Below are 24,246 nucleotides of genomic sequence, written 5' to 3' on the forward strand. Positions count from 1 at the left end.
AAAGGGAGAAGGAGAGAGAGAATCTCAAGCAGACTCCCCACTGAGCACTGAGCCCCACTCAGGACTCTATCTCAGGACCCTGAGATCATGACCTGAGCCAAAAATAAGAGTCAGACACTTAACCATCTGAGCCACCCAGGTGCCCCTCCCTTCTTTCAAATCCTATTGTATCACCCCACTGAGCCCTGGGTTAAATACAGAGATTTTTTTTTTTTTTTTTTTTTTTTTGGTCTTTACTGCACTCTGGTTCTTTCATGTTTAGGTTTTGTTTTCCCATAAGCTTCTTTCAGCCTGGGATTCATACCCTTCTGTTTCCCATTGTGCCTTGCATGGTACTAATTGCCATGAAGTTACTCAATACAGAGCTGTTGCCTGGTTAAGATTCTTTTACTGTGCACTGCTGTACCTGCTTTTTAAAGCACATTTGTTTGTGGCTTTCAGAGGACATGTGAATTTAGGTTGTATTTCCATCTAGTAAGTTAATGTTACTATAGATTGCCAGTTCAGATTCAGTATCATTTGCCAGTTGGAGATATTTGCAGTAGCAAACATCATCATTGTGGATTATTAGTTCCTATGAGAATTATGTTGAAGTCACACATTGTTGATAGAGCATTTGCTAACATTGGAGATCAACCCCTAGGCCCTTAATCTGGGTTTTCAGCATCAAGAGAATGTGAGATTAGGACTCTTTGGAGCCCATTTCTCCCTGTCTCAGAAGCACTACAAAGGCCAGTTAAAAGACTCAGCTTGGGTGCAAGGCCACAGATGTGCTGTCAGGTTCCTGTGCTGAGCTGGGGCTAGGCTGCCACAGTGGGCCAAACCAGCCCAATACTCTCCACAGAGAGTGGCATTCCTCGTGTTCTGCTGAAGGCAACGAAAGAAAGGAGGGAGAAGAGGGGAAAATACCACCTTTGATTAAACCTCTGGGGGTTTAGTTACTCTCCTATGAAATGGAAATAATCACTGGACTTATATGGTGGACAGTTCTGTGTTCTTCCTTAGACACTTCAATTGTGAAAAATGAAAAGGACATCAGCACAAGGAGGGGGTTCCAACTTCAGAAATGAAGGTTACTGTAATTTTCTTTTTTTTTTTTCTTAAAGATTTTATTTATTTTAGAGAGAGAGCATGGGGGTGGGGAGGGGCAGAGGGAGAGGGAGAGAGAGTCCCAAGAAGACTCTATGTTGAGCCCCATGTGGGGCTCCATGCTGGGCTCCATGTGGGGCTCAGTCCTGCGACCCTGAGATGACAACCCAAGCTGAAACCAAGAGTTGGACGTTCAAGAAATCAGGAGTCGGTCTTTTAACTGACTGTGCCACCCAGTCACCCCTAATTTCTCAATTTTCTATATTTTTCTTCAAGGAGATATCACCACATTAATATCCTTGCTTTCTTCCCCTTTGTCTCAAACATACACACATATATGTGCATACACCGACAAGCCATGTAAAGCTATCTCTTATCTAATTTGTTATATTCTCTGTATCTATTACATTAAGAAATGTAGGCATTATGGAACAGAGTATGGAGGTTCCTCAAGAAATTAAAAATAGAACTACATATGATCAGCAATATCACTTCTGGGTATATATCCAAAGGAAATGCAACTATTATTGAAGAGATACCTGCATTCCCATGTTTACTGCAGTATTATTCACAATAGTCAAGAGGTGGAAACAACCCAAGTGTCTGTCAATGGATGAATAAATCAAGAAAATGTATGTAATGGAATATTATTCAGCCTTAAAAAAAGAAGGAATTCTGGCATCTGTGACAATAAGAATAGACTTTGAGGGCATTCTGATAATTGAAATAAACCAGACACGGAAGGATAAATACTGCATGGCATCACTTATGTATGGAATCTAAAAAAAAAAAAAAAAAAAAAAGTTGAACTCATAGAAACAGTGTAGAGAAGTAGTTGCCAGAGGTTTGGGTGTGGGGGAAACGGAGGCTGATAAAAGGGTATACAATTTCAGTTATACGATGAAAAATCTGAGGATCTCATGTAAAACATGGTGACTATAGTTGATAACACTGTACTATATATTTGAAATTTGCTAAAAGAGTAGAACTTAAATGTTCTCACCAAAAAAAAAAAAGGTGGTAAATATGTGGGGTGATGGATGTGTTAATTAACTAGCTGGAGGGGATCTTTTCACAATGTATGTCTAGAAAGTCATCACGTTGTTTAAATATCTTACAATTTTATTTGCCAATTATACCTCAGAACAGCTGGAAAAAAATGAGGAAGTCTCTTCCAAGATATGTCCTCCTAATACCTTAAAACATCAGCAGAAGTGTGTCTTATGGAGTAACAATCCCTAGTCTAAGAAATTGCAATGACTTTGTTATTTGGTATATTAATCTCTTTTTTAAAAAAAATTTAATTAGCAAAACAAAACTGATGGGGAACATGAAATATCATTTCTTTGGGGCCAGACCTTGGGGCAAATGCCCATAGGACCCATTTATAAGTGTCTGTGAGTTGCTTTGGGGCACTCCGAGGAGTCTCAGTGTTGCTTGGTAAAAACTCCTCCTGGCAGTTTTGATGGGAAAGGACAGAGTCCAAGCTTATGAGCAACAACACTGAGGCTTGAAGGACTCAAAGGATTCCTTGGGGCCTCAAGGGCTCAGGAGTGATTGCCAGGCTGCCTCCACAAACTGAGCACTGATACATTTATTGCTCACCTCAGGCAAGGAACATGGGGGTAAGGAGAGAAGGGATTCTCCTGCAAAGATGTATATGACACAGTGCCTTTCCTCAGGGAGCTTGCCACCTAGTTAAGGAAATGACCTAGAGATTGTAGGATCACAGACTGTCTGAATTGGAGGGGACCTAAAAGGTCTAAAATGTAAGCCACATTATAAGTCTCTTAACCATTCAGGGTCTTGTTTTCCACATTTATGAAACAGAGCTGATACTCCCTACCTTAGTAGTGAATTGAATGAGATAATGTATCTTGTAGAGTGCCTGCACATAGTAAGTGTAGTTCAATCTGTTTTTAGTATTATCATTATTACAAGTCAGCAAATTATGTTCAGTAATGATGCTGATGATAGGATATTGCTTTAGAGTGGGGCACTCAATTAATAGTGGGTGAAAGGGAAATAGGGAGGGGGCATGCTGGCATACTGAGGATAAGGCATGTCCTGTGAGTCCGCTTCTGGTTACAGTGATTGATCTGGGCTGTCCAGTGAGGGTCTCCTATGGTTCATCAGTCTATGGAAACTGGGCTCAGGGGACACAGTGACACTAATTGTCCTGAACAAGAAGCAGGCATCTAATCACAGCCCTGCCACTAGCCCTGAGTACTAACAGAACTTACCATAAGCAAAGAAGCAGAGTAGGACTCTACAGTAATGATGCCCTGACTATTCTAAAGTTACATAATCTCACATCCTCCAGCTCTTTCACGGCCCCACGCTTTATTTTCCAGTGGCAGTCAGAAAAAATCTTTGCCGTTCATTTATTTGTTCTCTGTCTTACTCCACTAGACCACAAGCTCCATGAGACCAGGTCCTTGCCTGTTCTATTCACAGTTGTACCCACCAAGAGGAGTACCCTGTGCATAGCAGGTTAGCACATGGGAATCACTTGGGAACCTTTAAATGTACAGTATCCACCCACCACCATGACTAAACACAATGCCATGCCTAGACCCCCTCCCCAGATCTAAATTATATCAGGATCTCTGGGTGTGGGGACCAAGCATTGGTGTATTTTAAGAGCTCTGTAGGTGATTCTCACAGCCATCCAAGATTAAGAACTACTTCAGGGAGGCATGTGATAAAACTCTGTTGTCTACCAATGGCAGAACCTCTACAATAAGGGAAAGGTGATTGGGCCTAGGGTGGTAGAGGAAGGATTTTGATGGAAGAAGCCCTGTGACATGCAGTCATCCTTCCCTTTCTTCCACACAATCAGGCTACTAGGGATGAGGTATAGGGGTGATAAGATTCTTCTCTATGACAAGGCTGAGTTGATGAGGCACAACTCATGCAATGGCCATTTTAGGGTTCAGGTAATCCACAAATGGAAACATCCTGGGCAGGTCATGCTGTACCTGGTGGTGGTGGGGTACCACCAGTGCATCATTTGAGTGCATATGAGTCTCAGACTAGAGAAGCTTCCCCACCCCTTTATCTCCTCCCAAGGCCCTGCCAAGCCACCTGCTAAGAAGCTAGGCTGCAGATTTGGTACCTCATAGGGTTGGCTCTTCTCGGCTCTTCTAACCTGCAAAGCTTGACAATGCGGAAGAGAGTACAAGAAAGTTTTCTCCCTGCATGACTGATACTTGTGAAAGGTTGAGCTGTGGGATTTTTTTTTTTTCTCACTTCTCTCTTGGAAATCACCTCCATATGCTGATTGGACTGTAGGATAAGACTTCTTCTTTACATTGAGAAAGCATTTCCCATTATATTTAGGAAGCAGTGTGGAGCTGCTGTTTTTTCAGCTTCCTTAGTGGCTTTTAATGCTGTTTGTCAAGCTTGATTGTCCTTGAAAAAAAAAATCTTTTCATTTTCAAACAATAAGTGACTAAATGCAAAATCTTCACTTGTACATTGGTTGATGGTTCACACCTTTTAGAATATCTTGCTCGTATTTTTAGAAAGAAACAGCTGATACTATTGACATTTAATTCCATCAAATGCCTCATCCAATTCCCCCTCTCCCAGATAGGATACACAGACTATTGGAAAATATTCAATGACACTAATCCAAATGTCTATATTAAGTGTGGAGGAAAGGTAGAGTATGTGTTTAATATCCCAGAAGCTGAGCTAATGGCATTGAAATGGCTGCTCTTAAGAAAGCCATTGTGGCAGGAAAAGGTGACTATTTTAGGTGCTGTTGATATCTGCAGTGGGCCCGGGGGCTTTGAAATTGGGGTTGAACAAACAGATTTTTTTGTCCCTGGGTCAGGGTGAGTTTTACACAATGGAATTTGCTATAAATCAATGAGAGTATGAGTAAAATAATAGCTGTCATTAACCAAGGACTCAGCATATGCAAGGCTTTGGATTATCTCATTCAATCACTACTATTACTATCCCTACTTTACAGAAAAGGAATTTGAGACACAATAAGTATAAATTATTTGTCTAAGGTCACACAGCCTGAAAGTAGCAGCTCTTAGCCAGGTATTGGTAAACTTTTACTTAAAGGGTCAAAGAGCAAATATTGTTGGCTTTGTGAGACCTGCAGTCTCTGTTGCAACTATTCAACCCTGTCGTTGTACCTAAAGCAGCCATAGTAGCGGTGTCAACAAATGGGAGTGGCTGTGTTCCAATAAAACTTTATATACAAAAACAGGTGGTGGGCTGGATTTGGCCTGGGGGCCATAGTTTGCCAACTCCTGCTCTTAGCCATGACACTGAGCTCTCTCTTGAGGCCTGTGTCTGGACTCTTGTTTTAATAACCCTCTTTCAAGATCTTTTACATTTACATATGGGCTATTGCAAACGCTAATCAAGCCTACTTATACAATGGCCTACTGGTCAAATAATTGAGGTTTTGGACGAATCATAATCCTCAATGCCAGCAGCACTCTAAATGTTATGATAGAAAAGAGCTTTTAGATGAGCAGGGTTATAAACCACACAAGGACTCTTCAGAGGAAAGCCTCCAAGTGCATCTTAGCTCTCAGGAGTTTGGAAGCTGGCATGGTAGAAGAGAAGTTAGGTTCTTGCAACACCCACTCTGTGCCAGGCACTGTGCAGGGGCTCTTCATGCTCTGCCCTTCCTGAGAGGGTCTTTATATACTACTCCTTCCATGCAAGCTTCACAGTGGCACTCAAAAGCATACAGCACCAACCCGATGAAAGACCTGAAGGAGATGGAGCATTATATAACTTAATCCTCACATCAATCCTGCAAGGCCATTATTCCATTTTATAGATGAGAAATAGAAGCTCAGAGGGAAGTCACTTTCTTGAGGCCAAAGAGCAAATAACTGGCTGAGTTGGCATTTCATCCCAGATGTACCCACTTTCCTTGCCTGTACACCTGTTAGGCCACGCTGCCCCTTTGTAGTGCACCGCACACCTCTCACCTTGCTTCATAACTCAATCACAAACTCACTTAAGTTTGGAAAGTCAGTTACATTTGATAGTCTATTTACTTCTGGTCTGTAGAAAAGAGAATAGGAAACCTTGGTGTACCCTCCTTGCTTCTCATAGTCACTGTCATAACCAAACAAGGTAGAGCATCTAAAGGATACTTGCAAAGCGTGAAACACACTATGGATGTGCAGCAATGCCATCTGTCAGGGAACTGGTCATAGCTGTGGTGAGGCAGGCCCCTTCACCCCCTCACCGCATTGCTGGCCACTGAAAGTATTCCCCTGCACCCAGGGGACCCTGGCCACTGAATCATTCAGATTGCCCAAGTCTGGGAAGGAATTGGCCCCCCAAAATCCCCTGAAATCAACCCAAAGCTCAGGAACTAGGAAAAGGTTACAGAATAGTCATCTACTTTCTGGTCACATAAGTGACTCTTAAGCACACACGTTAGTGTCCTTGCTGTTCCTCCTCACACTGCATTCACCCTACTTCTATCCTCTAGTTTCACAGTGGCTTTTTCCTCCTCAGGATGTGGGTAAATCCAGCCATATCTTCTAGACTGATCTTCTGCCCAGTTGTTTCAACAACATGGTAGGGAAAGATTGTACCAGCTTCATTCAAAGCCTGAAGTTCCAATTCATTGGGAAGAGGGCTTTGATGCGTCTTTGCCTTAAACCTGTAACCTTTTAAAGCCCTTGCCTAAAAAAAAAAAAAAAAAACTAGAAAAGTTTGAATAATTTGATTATATAAGGAAAAAAAGTCCTGTATGTCAAAAATCACATAAAGTTGGGGCATCTGGGTGACTCAGTCTGCCTTCGATTCATGTCATGATCCCAGAATCCTGGGATCAAGCCCCACATCAGGCTGCTTGCTCAGCAGGGAGCCTGCTTCTCCCTCTCCTCACCCCGCCACTCATATTCTCACTCAAATAAATAAGTAAAATCTTATTTAAAAAATTAAAAATGAAATGGCAGACTGGAAAAATAATTACAACATATGACAGAGAAACAGTATCATTTGATATCTAAGAGCTTCCACAGATCACAAATGTGACTACTTAAAGTGGAAAATTGGGCAAAAGCCATCAAAAGGGAATGCAAATGAACAGTTCTAAAGACAGATCTAAAAAAAAAAAATTGTTTTTTTTTTTTTTTTTGGCTAGTTTCAAGTAACACCAGACATCCAATTCTCATGGACTCGCCAGTAATGGAATTGTTTTGACAAAACATACAGGATCATATCTGCCATTCCTAAGTTGTGTGTGTGCCCATGGGTGTGTGTAATCTCTGTATAAGCCCACACCTGCCTGAGACAGTTTAGATGATGGAAGAGAATGGTACCAGAAACAAGGATTGGACTGAGTTTCAGATTTAAAATTTATGAAAACACCATATACAAATACAACCAAGATTTCAAATCTGAGAATTTGGACAAAGGGAGAAAGAAATACGTATATATTTAGGGAGGAAGATAGAAGCAGCCTCACAAACTCTTGTTTTGCTACGATATCTGGAATGAAGTATACAAGGCCCTAGGCTCATCTAAGGCTACAATCACACAGGAAGAAAATCCATTCATGAAACTAAATCGTCCTAATGCAAATAGCATTTCATGAGGAGAGACTACAACCAAAGTGTGAAGGATATTTTCCAAATCAATGTAAAAGTGTGAAGAAATAGCTGGATCTAAATTGAGTGAGAATTGTGTGACAAATTGATGAGGTGGTGAGGAAAAGCTAGTTAAGATACTGACAGGCTTACTCTGAGAATCTGAATGCTACAAGACTGAATCTGGAAGATTCTGGCTAAAGACTATTTCCTTGGAAGGGTTAGCCAAAGAAAGAATTCTTTGACGGGCTTCGCCATAGGTTATTGTCTGTTTTGGGGAGCTTTTTGACTTTGAGTGTTCGGGAATAACTTGGTTTTAGTTGATCAGTCTGTCTCTGTCTTTCTCCCCCTCTCCCCTTCTCCCCCACTCTCCATTACTAGCAACAGGCTGATACTGTTAGATTATTAACCTTCTCTGGCTTTCTAATAAAAAGGGTACATTTGATAGATAGCATCATTTAATGCAGTATTTGGGAAATAACCCCTTCAAGTTTTCATCTTCATTTGTGCTGATTGAAGAAATGCTGGAGCTAACTTAACATGGAACTGTTTGATTGAGTGAATAATGTATTGAGTAAATAACAAAACACCTTTCTACTTACTGTCTGGTAAGAGGTAACTCATGTGAATTCCATTTAAAAACACAGTATGAGCAAATTTGATCTAGAGTTTAGAGAATTGTCTATAATTTCTGAAACCTTTGGTTTTTCAGAATAAAAGGCTATTGTGTAGGCTATCGTGTAGGGGATTGATAGGAAATTCAACATGAGGGGATAATGCCTCTGCCTGAGAACTTTTTTTTTTTTTTTTTAAGAGAGGGAGGGAGAGAGAGAGAGAGAAAAGGTCCATGTCCAGCACAGAGCCCGACATGGGGGTCCATGAGATCATGACCTGAGCTGAAATCAAGAGCCACATGCTCAACCAACTGAGCCACAGAGGTGCCCCTCTGCCTGGGCACTTTTTAGGGAGAATCAAGCAAGCCACACTTTAAGAGTGTCGCTTGGTAGATCTTATTCTAAAAGAAATGAGTCCTAGGCCAATTCACTTCTTGTGAACTTCATAAGAAGAAAGACTATATGGGATATTCAAGGAAAGAATGAGCACCACATGTGGACACTCTAAAACTGACAGGTGAATCCGCTCTCTGGGTGCTATCTAGGCTGCTGGCAAACAACAGGCATAATATAAAGCCCAGAGAATGTTGTTGTTAGCAGAAGAACAAGATAAGTCATGGACACAGTTCAGATAAGCTGGCTATTGATCAAGATGAACTAAAAGACAAAATGAGTTAACAACACAATTAGATGAAGGTGAGCAACTCTACACAATTTATTTTTAATGACCTTTAAGTAATATGAATTCATTACCATCATAAAATTTAATACTGAAATGCTTAAAGAAGAAAATGAAAATAATAATACCACCACCAAGAGTAACTGTTAATATTTTGGTTTGTTTCTTTCAAGTCTTTTACATGAATGAATGTTTTCTTTTCCAACACTATTTACTGTACATCTCTATACAATATGCAGATAACACTGCAGTAGACAACTTTATACATAAATCTTGGTTGACTATAATTTCCTTAGATTAGAGTCTCTAGAAAAAGAATTATTGAGTCAAAGGATATGAATTTTCAGGTCTTAGAACATATTGCTAAATTGATTTCCAGAAAGGTCACTCAAATTTATGCACAAACTACTCATTTCCTTCAATGCATCTTTTTACCTGCTGTGGATCCTTTCATTTTCCACCTGAAATTAAGTAAACTCCTAAACTTGACCCAACATTTTTGTAATAGAAATGAAAAATAATTCCAGGTTTATTGAGAGAATTACTTTGTGATATTGTGGTAACTTACATGGAGATAATTCTCAAGTTGTAAAAAAAAAAAAACTTTTATACTCATTATTACATTTAGTTCCCACAAAACCCCATGAGATGAAGAGAATTCATTGTAGAATGTTTCAAGCATGGGAGAGGATTTCAGGCATCATCTTGTTCAGATTGTATGAATGTTTCCATGTGACAGAGGCAAAGGGAGAATATGAGTCTTAAAGTTCTAGAGCCCAAGTGGCTATAATCTCAGTTCATATATTACTTCCTACTGGATGACCTTGACTCTATACTGGCTCCTGTAAGCCTTCCAACTTCCTCCCCTCCTGTACTTTTTTATCAGTCCATTGGAAGTATACCACTCAGTCTTTCCCTATATTAAGGGATTTGTGAATAACTGGAAATCTAGACACAGATTCCTAAGCAGAGACAGAGCAATTTGGAAACAAGCATTTTATCTGTGATGTGTATGATGACTTAGAAAAGAAGCATATGGATGAAAATGAGCCAGTGGAGTTGAGGTAATCAGGTCTGAACTTGGAGTGAACTTGATAAACCAAAGTGGTCAAGGGAAACTTAGTAAGAACAAGTCTAAGGCTCCAGGCTCGACGTATTTCACCACCAGACTGTTCTGACCATGAAGATTGCTGAATGCCAGAGTATGCTGACACAAGGGGAATCATTTCCATGGATAAGTCTCACCTGCTCATGTGACTTAGGTAGCACAGGTGAATTCTGTCAACGGACAGGACGAATCTTCAGTGAAAACTGCCAAGTCTTCTTCTACCCCAAAGACTTGGACACTCTTTGCAGATTATCATCTGGTTAATGCGCTGCAGGATTATAATATATTGCTTAGAAGTTAAAACACCATTCTGCTGATGTTTGGCTCTCCAGCGGTCCACCGTGGCCTCTGGTCAGCTGTTGCCTCATTTTATTTAGAAACATCTCAGTAGTATTTCCATTTTGGGGGTGTGTAATTTTAATTCAAAGAAACCATTTCTTAAAATGCTTGACATTTAAGAAAATCTGGCACTGTATTGCCACCACTGAAGCCAAGTACCACATGTGTAGAGAGTAGCATGGCTTAGCGTATTATGTGCGCCAAATTTTCCTTAAAATTAACATTTGTGCCATATGTTGGTACCCTAAACTCAATACTCCTTTGGCTGATGAAAATGCAAAAGGAAAACATTCTCAGACTAAGTCCTGTTCTCTTTCTTTGTATATCCTTTTACGTAGACACTAGCAGTGAATTCCTTTGGGCGTGAAAATGAGCACCTGCTCTGTAATTCTTGGTGAGAGGTCAAGCACCCAAAGGCTTGGAGGCAGGAAGACCCGGTGTTGGCAGGCAAGGGTGCCTGAAGGCAGCATATCTGCAAGGTAGTCCTATGTTCTCTGTTGATTATCCAGCTCCTCACGATGTCTTGGGCTCCAGCCTCCTCATTTCCCATCACAGTGTTCGAGAGGGCTGAGTAGACAGGAGGCAGCCAGAAATCTCTCATGGAATTTAGAGAGAGTGTAACACCAGAACTTTACAAAATGCCCAGGCAACCTAAGGTGACAAGTGACCTACATTCATACATCCCCCTTTGTGGGTCTTAGGTGTTGTGTCTTCTGGCCTTTGAGGCTCCATCCCCTCTGAGTTCCCTCCTCTGTTTCTACCTATCCCTGTCACATGTAGCCTCCATGATGCAAAGAAGAGGTAACAGTCTTAATGCCCGTGGGCCACGCATCTGCACCATTATGGGTTTGCAATATACTTTGTCTATATGATTTATCACTATGCTCCCTGATACCTTGTGTGGCTCAGGCAGAGTCTGCGGCTCTCCTTGACACAGAAGACACAGGCTTTGCTTATAAATATTGGTCCTAAATCTGTACCAAAGGGTAGGATGAAAGGGTAAAGTCTTGTTACACCAAAAACACCAGAGATTTAAACTACAGTGGGAATTTGGGGCCCTTAAACATATGGCTTTATTCCACTGAGGTATTAAATAAGAATTGTTTGTACTTGATGCTTAGGTAGGCTTTTGCATCTGTACCATGAAGCATACACAGTATTTAAGGGGAATGTTTGAAAATCCTACCTCTAGTAGGACCTAAGAAAGTCTGGAAATCTACCTTCAGGAAAAGAAAAAGTTTATTACATAAATATTCAAACTATAAAAGTAGAGAGAATAATACAGTGAATCCCCATGTGAATCTCACACCAAGTTTCAATGACAACAAATCTTATTTCATCTAAACCCCACCTTCTCCCCTACCTCCTAAGTAGGATGATTTTTAAGTAGATCCACGACATCATATTATTTCATCTATAAATATATTTTAGGATGTATCCCTTAAACATAGGATTTTTTCTTAAAACACAGCCACGGTGCTATATGTAATATCTAAAACATCATTAGTTTCCTTAGTCATTAAATATCCAGTTAGTATTCAAATTTCCTAAGAAAATCCAACTTTTTTGCCTCAGAATGAAAACCATTATTGGAATTTTGTCTGCTTACTATTGAACTAGCTAATTTCCCACCTTCAGCTATCATAGAATTTAGAAGTTTGGAAGGAAAGATTTCTTTGGGAAATGATAATTAAAGAGGAGGAAAAACTATTTGGACTTCCTTCTTGGGGAGCCAGTGATTGTTAAGATTGAAAACATTGATACATACTATCCAGCCCCACTGTGGTTCTTTTGTGGGCACTGAGGCATGGAAAAGAAAACCAACTTCCTTGAATTCATATAGTTAATCACAAATTAATTGCTTTTGAAATTGAAGAAGTTCTATTTAAAGTACTGCCTTTTTAAATTACTATAGAAGGACCTATGTTTTCAGTGTTTTGTACGTGGGTTTAGGATCTGCGTGGCTGCTTTAATGTCTTAGAGCTATGTGATCTAGTTCAGTACTCACTAGCCGTGCATGATGTGGCTTTTGAGCACATGAAATATGGCTAATTCAAATGCAGACATGCTGTACGTGTAGAAGCACACTGGATTTAAAAAATTTAGTTAAAAAAAAAGTAAAGTACCTTACTAATAATTATTCTGTTGGTTACATGTCTCAATATTTTGATTTATTGGGTTAAATAAAATAGGTTATTCAAATTAATTTCATCTGGGTTTTTTATTCTTTTTTAAATATAGCTACTTGCAAATATAAAATTACATTTGTGACTTGCATTATATTATGTTTTTAGGGGACAACGTTGGTTTAGAGATTGTGTTGTCGATGCAGGGACTACATTAATTCATTATACAACCAAGCCAGGAGAGGGCTAGGGACAGTCATCTCTCTCACCCTCTCTTTCTGGTAAGCCCAGACACTAAAGCATCCTACAGTAAATCTTATCTTTTTGAAATATTTATAGAAAAATAGATTTTCCAACTTACCCTGTGGCTTGGTCGAATACAAGTAGGTGAGTTCTACAAATAGAAGAGTCTTACATCCACTGGTACAAGTATTTGAAACAAAGAACTGGGAACACACCACTGGGCCATCCAAACCCAGGTCTACTTTCTAAATAGCTCTCGGATCTTGATCTTTCTTCTCATCATGACCTCCCAGCTCTCTCCAGGGTCCACAGGAGCACCAAGCACCAACTCACCTGAGCTTCTGCCTTTGTCTCGTACTTGGCCTTCCGCATCACTCTTACTCCACTCAGCAAGCACATAGGACCATCATTCCCCTGCTTTAAGGCCTCCAGCTGTTTCCCATTGATTCCAGGATGAGGTTCAAAATCTGAACATGGCCCACAAGCCCAACAGTCTGACCCTGTCCATTTCTCCAGCTGCATTTTGCTCATGTTCCCCAAACTCTCTGCATTTTACTCACATTGGCGTTCTCTCAGTTCCTCATCCATGCTGTGCTCCCCCTCCCTCCAGAACCTCTGTACATGCCATTCCCATTGCCTAGGACACTCTTCTCCTCCCTCTGCCATCTTTGTCCATGGTTGGCATGTGTCTCATTCAGATCGCAGCTCGAGTGTTCTTTCCTCAGCACCTCCTGACCAGGGCAGATAAACCAATTTTGACACAGCGTATATCAGAGTAGTCATTTTACATTTATGTGTGTGATTATGCACTTAACATCTGACTCCCTTTGTAAACTGTTTGCTCTGTAAGGGCAGTGATCCTATTTACATTCACTGCTATATCCCAGCACAGTGCTTGGCACAAAATAGGCCCTCAATTTACATGAAGGAAAAAGGACAAAAGGCAAGGTGGTTGAACCAACAAGAATCCTGCCTCTTCTTCCTTTACTAGAAGGGAAGAGGATACATCCTTCATAACCATTCCTTCACAGCTCACTGACATAGTCCTGGACAGACCTCCTAAGTGCCCAAGTATATGGATTACCAAATTCTCTGGGTTCTGTTTTCATTGTCCATGCAGATTCCAGCTATTTCTCACCACCTGCACTGCCCCTACCCTGGCCCATACCACAACAGGCTTCTTCTAGGGACTTTGGCTTATTTTTTTGGTAAAGATTTATTTATTTATTTTTAGAGAGAGAGGGCCGGGGAAGGGGCAGAAGGAGAGAGAAAGAATCCCAAGCAGACTCCCCATTAAGCCCAGAACCCGACGTGGGGCTGGATCTCATGACCCTGAGATCATGACCTGAGCAGAAATCATGAGTCAGACTCTTAACCTACTGAGCCACCCAGGCGCCCCCAGAAACTTTGGCTTTTACTCTAAAATCAGTGGAAAATCACTTCCTAATAGCGTCCTAGATCTTCTCCTCATTTCCAAACTTTGGATCCCTTTAGCTTACTCTCAACACAATAGTCAAATTGATTCTATTAAAATGTAAGTCAGATCTTGTCACTCCCCTGCCTAAAATTTTCCCGCCATCTTTTATTTTAGAATAAAAGCCAAAGTAGGGATGCATGGGTGGCTCAGTCGGTTAAGCATCTGCCTGCAGCTCAGGTCATGATCCCAGGGTCCTGGGATGGAACCCTGCATTAGGCTCCCTGCTCAGCGGGGAGCCTGCTTCTCCCTCTCCCTCTCTCTCTCCCTCTGGGTGCTCTCTCTCTCTCTCTCTCTCTCAAATAAATAAATAAATCTTAAAAAAAAACAAAAGAAAAAAGAAAAGCCAAAGTCCACCCAGTGGCATCCAAGGCTATCCATGATACACTTACCGCCCCCCGCCCCGAGAGCATACCCTACCACACCCTCCATTGCTTACTCCACCCCAACCCCACTGGCCTTTGGTTGTTTCCCACACACAGAAAGCAGTCTCCCACTTGCAGATCTTGGCACTTGCTTCTCTTTCTACCTGGAGAGCTCTTCCTCAGATATCTACATGGTTCTCTCTTTTGCTTCCTTCAAGTTTTTGTGCAGTACAACCTTTTCATTGAGGCCACCCTAACCCTGCCCCCCTCAGCACTCGTACTCCCTATTCACTCTCTTTTCCTGCTTTGTAATGCTCCATACCTTTTAATATGTAACGTATTTATTTTATTTAGTGTCTGTTTCCGTCCACTAGAATGCAGGCTCCATAAGCACAGAGATGTTTGTCTTTTGTTTCCTGATATATCCCCAGTGCCTAAAACAGTATCTGCTGGAATTGGTTAATAGACATTTGTTGAATGAAAAACCAAGACTCAGCCCATGCTGAGAAATAGGCAGGCTTGAAATCAGCCATTTAGTCTGAACGTTCAGAAGTGGCCTTTGTTGTCAGCAGGCTGACTTGGCTCTACCTTGGAGCTGGTTCAGGAATCTTAGAGGTTCCCTAAGCCTGGATCATCTGTCCAGTTTCCCAGTGTCATTCTGGTAACTGTCTATGAGGCCCAAGGAAATGGTTTGGTTCCAGAGAGCATCTAAATGTCTCCTCCCAACATCCTCTCCTCCTCCCCCTCCTTCATCGCACATAAATACACCACATAACCCCCTCACTTTCCAAGGACACAACTCAGGCTATTTCCAAAACTGAGATTCTGATCCAAAACAGTAGCACAGTGCACCTCCATGTGCACAGGAAGAGACAGAAGACCTCTGAGCAATTTCCTGGCCCTACATTTTTCCATTCCAGTAAATGAGGCCTTCTTTAGCTCAGGAATCTCTCTCTGAAACAAGCCAATGCCTTAATGCTGCCTGCCATTTGTCACTGCCCGGGCTTGTTTCTTTGTTCTCTTATTTTCTATTTTAAGTGATCAGTGCCTGGGTCCCTTATGTCAAAAAATTTTTGACTTCTAGCTCTACCAGGTGTTGACCACTAGTTAAGGCACATATAATGCTAATGGAGAGTTCCCTTCCTAAATAGCCATTTTATTTAATAATACATAATACTTCAGTTGCACTCTCTGTCTTCAAAGAGTTTTGCAAACTATATACTCATTAGGCTGAGCAGCACTTGAGTTTCTGCTCTATGGCTCAGAAACCAGCAAGGTTAAATAATTTGCTTAGATTCTAGCTAGCTGTGCTTCAGGTAAAGCACTTTGCTTTTTTAATGGATAAGGAAATATAACCAATAAAAATGTTATTCTTTAGCAAATGACTTAATAAATTAGTTTTCAGTTCTTTCCGTGTGCTTTTTAAAGCCATGTTTGTAACTTGCTGCCTTACTGTCCTGGCTTCTCTTTGCCTCCAGCTACCATTTCATGGTCCTCTTCTCCCTTCTCCCCATCCCTCCTCTTCCTCCTTTTTTATTTATTTTTTTAAGATTTTATTTATTTGTGAGAGAGAGAATGAGAGACAAGAGAACATGAGAGGGAGGAGGGTCAGAGGGAGGAGACTCCCTGCTGAGCAGGGAGCCTGATGTGGGACTCGATCCCGGGACTCCAGGATCATGACCTGAGCCGAAGGCAGTCGCTTAACCAACTGAGCCACCCAGGCGCCCCTCTTCCTCCTTTTTTAAAAAATACTTTATTTATTTATTTATTTGAGAGAGAGAGTGTAGGAGCAGGGGGGAGAGCAGAGGGGAGGGAGAGGGAGAGGCAGGCTCCCTGTGAAGCATCACAAATGCGGGCTCTTTCCCAGGACCCCGGGATCATGACCTGAGCCGAAGGCAGACGCTTAACAACTGAGCCACCCAGGCTCCCCCGTCCTCTTCCTCCTTTTCTCACCTTTATCCTCTCCTGGTTTCTAGGGGTACTCTAGCTGCCAAGGGAAACCTCCCATATCCCCAGCCTAAAAGTAATCCTTATCCCTGCCCCTCTGGGGTCCATTTTCAGGTGATAAGCATATTGTTATTCATGGATGGGGAAGGCTTGAGGTCAGGTTCCTAGGGAGTGGTGAAAATCAAGAATAAGTATATTTTTCTGGCCTATTGATTTTATGTAGTGGTGAGTGATTTAAAACATTTTACATGCAAACAAATGTGGATATATTATGGAGCAGAATGCAAACCTATACGCACGCACCCAGGACTGGTTAAAGTCTGAAATTGCACCTGTGGTAGACCACTTGGGATTTTTTTTCTCTCCCATTAGGGGTACTTGGATTAGAAAAGTCTGAGAAGAACTAACATAGCATAGCCTTTCGTCTGGGCTCCAGGAGATGAAATATTGGGATTGATTTTCTAAGGGCTGGTAGAATCAGTCTTGTTATTTTGTTTCTTTGAGCAAGATGTTTTTTTTTTCTAGAGATTGTCTTGAAAGTAATAGAGGGAAACTGGGACATCCTTTCCCCTGGACTTTGAACATCCACCAGGCAGCAGCCTTGCCATACTAAGGGCAGAGTGGCCCTTTTCTCATTATATAGCAAATAAAAGCAATAAGCAAAGAAACCTGTTTTACTTGAAACTATGATTAAAAACAAAAATCTGGCATGTGTTCAAAGATGAAACTTCTATTACATAATGATTTCATGCCAAGTGTGGTAAAGACCTTTACAGAGAGTAGAAATTGGTACAATAAAGTAAAGGCTGAGTCACATTAACTTTGATTTGACTCTAACCTGTTCATACCCAGGTGCATGTGCACACTTCCTTCTTAAGCCCCAGGGACACTTTATTTGGAGAGAAGGTACAGCACCACGTATGTGACAATGTGCTTATAGAACGCACCTGCTGTAGGAGAGTAGAGAGCCCAGGAGACCAAGTCACAAAACTCAGCTTGGAGTTCCAACTCTACCACCTACTGACTTTCCTAAGCATCCATTTTCTCAGCTATAATAACACTTTACCGACCAAATGTTTCTAGCTCTCCTTCTGCACATATAGTTGGATTGCATTTCTCTCTTCCCTTTATATGTAGGCATGGCCTTGAGACTTGCTTTGGCCAACAAAATGTGAGCATATGTGACACGTGTCATTTCCTTGTGGAATCTTTGAGAAGTAGTTCATGATTTTGCATAATTTTCTATCCCCCTGCCATAGCAACCTGAAACATTTCCAGTAATAGCTATTCTGTCAGCCTCAGGTCTAAAGTTAAGATGACCTGGAACAAAGCTACAGTTGAACCATGTAATGGAAATAAGATATAAATCCTTGTTTTCTTTCTTTTTTCCTTTTTCTTTTTTTTTAAGCAATGGCAATTTGAAGGTTGTTTGTTATTAAAGCATAGGCTAGTATACCCTGACTAATATACTCCTTCATGGATCTGGAGAAAGATTAGAATGTGATACATGATAGGTAGTCTGCTTGGCACATAGCTGGTGCTAAGTAAATGCTAGCTCTTTTGACCTTCACCAAATTTCTCTGCCTTGTGATCCTTCTCAGCCCTTCCTGATCAGTCCTAAGCTGTGCTACTCTGTAGAGAGTGATTTTTAATTAAGAAAGAATGAAAATGAACTTTAAGACTTCTTAATTCCCTAATATGCTCTCAAAAGTGAGAGAGCCTGAGTGGATTAGAGTGGGGAATTCCCAGGATGGGAAGAGAACCTCCTATCTGAAATTTATAAAAGAGAAAGGAGCTAGGGGTCTTATCAAAGAAATCAGTGAGAAAATAAAAGCAATGAACTCTGAAAATATCCAACCACAGATATCCGCCACCCTGCCGCTTCATGCTACGATTCTGGAGCTGGAATCAGGGCACAGACATCTCCTGGGATTCCAGTTTTGACTCCTCTTTACTAGGTTATCTGTCCTGGAGTGAAGTAGAGTCCTTGATTTACACAGTACCAGCTTTCCTGACATGTCAGCGAGAATGATGAAACTGGTCAGACCTCAAGCTTTTAGCGTTTTCCTCCTTGGTTTCTTAAGGGGCCTCTCCCTTCCTCCACCCGATCCAGACTGTAGCTTCATGGGTCTGAGAGGGAAAGCCAGCCAGGGCCACTGCTGCCGCCTGGGCCAAAACCAGATCACTTAGAGTTAATCACGTCACAATCCATTCACTGAGGCCATCGACCTAATACCTTTTTAGGGTATTTAAATCCACTTTAAAAGAAAAAAGTTTCTACGTAAGATTACTCTAGAAAGCCATGTCTTTGAGCTTTACTAAAAGAGTAAATCATCCCTGATCAAGTTAGAAGGCATTCATAAGGGCTGTGGGCCTCCAAATTGTTGAACATTTTGAAAAGAGGGGAAGGAAAGAGGATTGGAATATAGATGAGACAGAGCTATATAAGGCCTCCAGAAATTAGAATTAGAGGCAAGCTGGACAACTCTCTTTCAGAACCTCCAGTGGGAGAAGAGAGATACAGAAAATGGGAAGGGTGGCAAGGAGAACAAAGATTTGTATTAAGCATCTACAGAGGGACAGGTACTGTGCCAAGCATGGAGGGATGGTAGCAAGAAGACAGTCATGGCCCTGACTTTCTCAAAGGGAATAGACATCATTGCTATTTTGCATGGGTTCATTGCAGAACTTTACCATCCCGGCCCATCCCAACCACTAGATGCCAAAGGTGCCCCCTACTCATTCTGATAACCAAAAGGTATCCTCCCTGTTTTCAAATGTCTCAGTGTGGGGACCTGACTGCCTCCAGCTGAGAACTACTGAACTTGAGTAATGGTAGTTGCTGAAGGTGACAGAACCAAGCACTCAAAGGTACATAAGGGACCCCAGTGAGGGTAGAAGGAGTGAGAGGGAAGTCCACCCTGAGACGCCCTTCCTCTCCCTGAGATGGCACTTGCTATCTACATATTTCCCCAAGGAAGACAAAAGATGATAGAAGAAAGGGAAACACACTTACTGAGCACCCAATATGACCAGGTAAAGTACTAAGAATGTTCAGGTGTATTCTATCACAGAGAGGCTGAGCTATATATGACAAGGAGCATAAACTTGGAAGTCAGGAAGCCCAGGGCTTGAATTCTAGGTCTTCTGCTTATCATCTGTGACAAGGTACTTAATCGCTGAGTCCCAGTTTCCTCAGTTGGAAAATGGCGATTAAAAAAAATAATTAACCCACCTCACAGGGTTATTAGGAAATTTCACAAAATAAGAAATATAAACCACTTGATACTAAAAAAGGCACTAAATAAATAGTAGCTACCCTTTACTAGTATTTGGGCTTCCTAACAATGCTGGTAAGAAGATATTCTCATAGCTGTAAAGAGGAAGGAAGAAGACCTAAGACAAGATGAGGGCTGGGAGCTAGAAAAATAATTAGGCAAATAAATAATTCTCATTTCAAGTTCCTTGATTTTTACTCCAGGCTCCTTCATGGACCTTCTGAGAGAGAATCCCAGCAGTTGCTTTGGCCCTAAAAATGGGCCTCCAGGAGCCCAGTTATTGGTCATTGACCAGACCACTGGGATGGGGAAAGGGGACATTCTGGGTCAAACACGAGTGATGGAGACAAGCTAGAGTTTGCAGAGATGTACAACCTACTGCTGGGGAGTCCTAGAGCCACACCTTATTGAGGTGGCTGAAGGGACTTATGGGGTTATGAAGAAGGTGTGTTGGAGGCCTGGGGCTTGATAACCTAGGTTTACATACTTCAAAGAGCTGATACTTGAAAGACTGGATTATTTTGTGAGGTCCCAGTGGGCAGAAACAGGGCCAATGGATGGAGGTGGCAGGGAAGCATTCATCTCCATTTAGTGCAACCGTTAATTTGCTGGCAACTTCTGAAAGGCTCCAACTGGATTTTATTCACTTTAGCGTCCATGGCATCAGCCCAGATCCTCACCCACATGGACAGCAACGGAGTGGTAGCTGCTAGGATTATTACTGGCTGGTCTTAAAAAAAAAAAGCAACCAGTATGAGAAGCTGGTAGTCTCTTCAGTGGCCCATCTGCCTGAGACTTACGTTAAAAAACACTATGTCAGGGACGCCTGGGTGGCTCAGTCAGTTAAGCGTCCAACTCTTGATTTCGGCTCAGGTTGTGATCTCAGGGTTGTGAGATTGAGCCCTGCTTTGGACTCCATGCTGGGCCTGGAGCCTGCCTAAGATTCTCTCTCTCCCTCTGCCTCTCCCCACCCCCTCTAAAAAAATAAAGAAAGAAAGAAAGAAAAGAAATCTATGTCAGCCAGCACTGAAACTCAGGGCAGCCCATCTTTTAAAATCTAGCAACAGGTGCTTTACCCCTACCTTCAGCATTTCACTTTGCAAAAATAAAACCCTCTTTCTGTTAGGCTCAAAGATTATTTATGTAATAAAGCCAAATAACTATCCATGGGATAATCTGGAAGTGAAATTTTAAGCTAGATAAACATTGAGCCTGCTATGAAAGTTCATTCTAACTTCCTTTGACCCTCTTATAACTGTGGTCCTCAGCATTTTGGTTTGTGGTAAGAAAGCATTGCTTCTCTCCTATCTAGAAGGTCTACTGGTCATGTTTCCTCTTACAGTTTTTAAAGAGGAAAATAGCCTGTACTTCGGTTCTAAGCCCAGCTCGTTCTGCCTGATCCCTTCCACACGTGTCTTGATGCGTCTGCACATAAGTTGAGAGACTTGTAAAGTCTGAGGGACCAGGCTAGATAAGTCATCATCATCTCGCTAGCTTGAGCTCACTGAAGCAAAAACTCCTCAACAGAGCACCTGCAGCTGTCCTGGGATGAAGGAAATGTAGATGAATCACATATCTAGAACTGTCTTCTCTTCCGATTTCACATTTTCAGTTACTCATTGTTCATTCCAAGAATGTCTATCAAGTCCCAACTATGTGTCAAAAAACAGTGGCAAGTGGTGCCTAACACAACCATAATATTTGCTGAGTGTTTGCTATGTGTCAAGAATGTGTGAAAGACATCACATGAGTTAACTCATGTGACTGTCCCAGCATTGTGTGAGGTAGGTACTGTTCTTTTCCCCATCTTACCAATGAGGAAACTAGGACATGAATAAGTTAAACAAATTGTCCAAGGTCACACAGATAAAAAGGAAAGGAACCAGGACTTTTTTTTTTTTTTTTTTGAAGACAGTTGTTAGATGAAGAAATTAAATAGTAATGACGCCTACTTCCAGACACTTTCTAGGCTTCTATCAAATATACAAACTGATTCTAGGTAGCAGTTTAAGAATGGAAAACTCATTGCCACCAAAGACCTAGGTTATTCCAAGTACCTCCCAGTTTTGGTCTCCTGCAGTGATTCCCAGGCTTCTCAGCATGAGGACTCCCATTGCAAATTATAAAAATAAACCCATTTTCCAAATCCCCATTGCATTAGAAAAAATATGAAATAACCCAACACTCTTTGAGTTCAGTAACCTCTTCAAATTAACTTCTCTTTTATTAATTACCCTAATATAATTAGATTTGAAAAGCAGAGGTACATGTACATTCACAACATTGTTTAGTCTGCATGCAAACTATTAAGCACTTGATATCGAAATACAGATTCCTTGCCTCCTTAAACTGAGTCCCCAGACCCCCAGAGATCCACAGAGCTGTATCACTTCAGCCACTTATTTCTCTTCCCTGAGCCTCAATTTTCTCATTGCTAAAGTAGGTATAATAAGAGCTTTTCCATAGGATCTCAGAGAGAATTAGTGTGAGACCAGCAGGAATTGGAGGGCTCTTGTTCTTGAGGGGACAAAAATGCTTAAAAACACAGTGCCTAACAAATATAGTTCCGATGTAGTTAGGCAGAACAGAAACACATGAGAGATTTAGTGAGCTGGGCAACCCACTAAAGTAAACTATGCCTTCTGGAACCTAGTTCTAGAATGTGACGTGATAATGTATAAGGCAGGGAGTGCATGCAAAAGGGGTTCCCTATCACCTTACAAACGGGAAATTTAAATCACTTGAAAGCTATCAATTTGTTGTTGTTGGGGTCGGGCTGCTATCTGTGGCTGAGACACTTGAAGTTACAGGGACCCCAGGTTGTCCGGGTTTAGATACCTCCCTTGCTGTGTGGCGCTGAGACTGAAGTTGGGGACGATGAGCCTGTTCACATCGTGGTGATGGAAGAGGTTTGGTTTGATTTGCTTGGAAAGCTGCAACTCACATTTATTGAGTAGCTACCATGGTGAGGAGATTATACAATGGCCCTGATATTAATATTTGATGATATTTTGATCCAAATGTAAGGTACTTTTATCATGCATATTGAAACTTGCTCTTTAACTTAACAGGCTTGACCCCCAGCCTGATGTCACAGTCTCATGATTTTGCAGCTTGCATTCATCACATGTTCAGGATTTAATCAACTCCAGGGATGAAATCTTAGAAGTTCCCTCAGTGATATTGGCTTGGGGGCAGCAGAAGTGACTCCAGTATCTCCATTTGGGTCCTGGGATTAAGAAAACAAGCCATTCCGTCACCCCCAAACTCCCAGTTCATGACATTAGTGAGTACACAGCTTGATAACCTAGCTGCCTCTCTTCCCTCCACTTCCAGGAAAGTGGGTCCCATTAGCAGTGGAGTTCAGATTAATAATTACAAGGGCTAACATTTATTGAATATTACTATGAGGCAGGCACTGTACTAAGCAATTACATGCATTATCACTCGTAATCCCCACAGTAAACCTTAAGAAGAGGGGTGCTGTTTTATACCTATCATGCAGATGAAGAAATGAGAACTACCCATGTGTTTATTATCACACTGCTGGCAAGCAGGAGGGCTGGGACTTGATTTCAACCAGCTGCCCCTAGGACAAATGAGTTGTGAGCACTCCTCTGTATTGTCTTGTCACTCCTTCCCCACATATCTGCTTGCTGGGGTGCCTTGTCACCCTGGTTGACAACCATATTTTACATGTTGCCGAGACAATGGGGACCTGATACACTGAGATGCACCTGAGTGAGAAAGAACAAAGCCTTGGGTTATGGCTTTCTGTGTGGTAGTCCGTGACGGGCTGGCAAGGGAAAGACAACGGGAAGGTAGACAGATGTGAGATGATCATCCTTAAAGAAATTCTCAGAGTACGGAACTTGAAGTCAGAGGCATCCTTAGAGAGCAAGTGGTCCAACGCCTTCATTTTACAGATGAGGAAAAGAGGCTCAGACAGTTGCCCACAGTCATGGAGCTGGTGTGGGACTCAAAACGCCTCTTTCTTTCTCCCTCTCTCCTCTCATCTGTTTTGATTGAGTACAAAAGGATATTCAGTGAAAATGTTTCCTTTATGCCCCTTCCCCTACCCCAGCCACCCCACTCGCCTGCCCAAAGGCAAATTCTTTTCTTTTTTTAATTTAAATTTATTTATTTAAATTTAATTAAGATATACTGTATTATTAGTTTCAGAGGTAGAGGTCAGTGACTGATCAGTTGCCTATAACACCCAGTGCTCATTCCTTCATGTCCATCACCCAGTTACCACATCCCCCTACCCCCCTCCCCTCCTCCCCTCCAGCAACCCTCAGTTTGTTTCCTAGAGTTAAGAGTTTCTTATGGTTTGCCTCCCTCTCTGTTTTCCTCTTATTTTATTTTTCCTTCCCTTCCCCTATGTTCATCTCTTT

General features: G+C 41.6%; 1 protein-coding gene across 5 annotated transcripts in view; it reads right to left on the reverse strand.

Moving 5' to 3' along the window:
* The window catches only part of ZNF366 (zinc finger protein 366), a 69,387-nt gene that overhangs the window by 32,875 nt on the left and 12,266 nt on the right, over positions 1 to 24,246 (reverse strand). Inside the window, exon 1 of one of the 5 annotated variants that reach the window (XM_035014612.1) lies at positions 10,215 to 14,050. The exons of 2 other annotated variants lie outside the window; for them this stretch is intronic. The gene's annotated coding sequence lies outside the window, so the exon portion shown is untranslated. Of the gene's footprint in view, positions 1 to 10,214; positions 14,051 to 24,246 lie in introns of those variants that run through there. 2 more of the 5 variants (XM_035014613.1, XM_035014614.1) reach the window with 2 other exon arrangements.

This window comes from Mirounga leonina, unplaced genomic scaffold (assembly GCF_011800145.1).
Source record: "Mirounga leonina isolate KUSES-001 unplaced genomic scaffold, KU_Mleo_1.0 Mir_168, whole genome shotgun sequence".
Classification (NCBI taxonomy): domain Eukaryota; kingdom Metazoa; phylum Chordata; class Mammalia; order Carnivora; family Phocidae; genus Mirounga; species Mirounga leonina.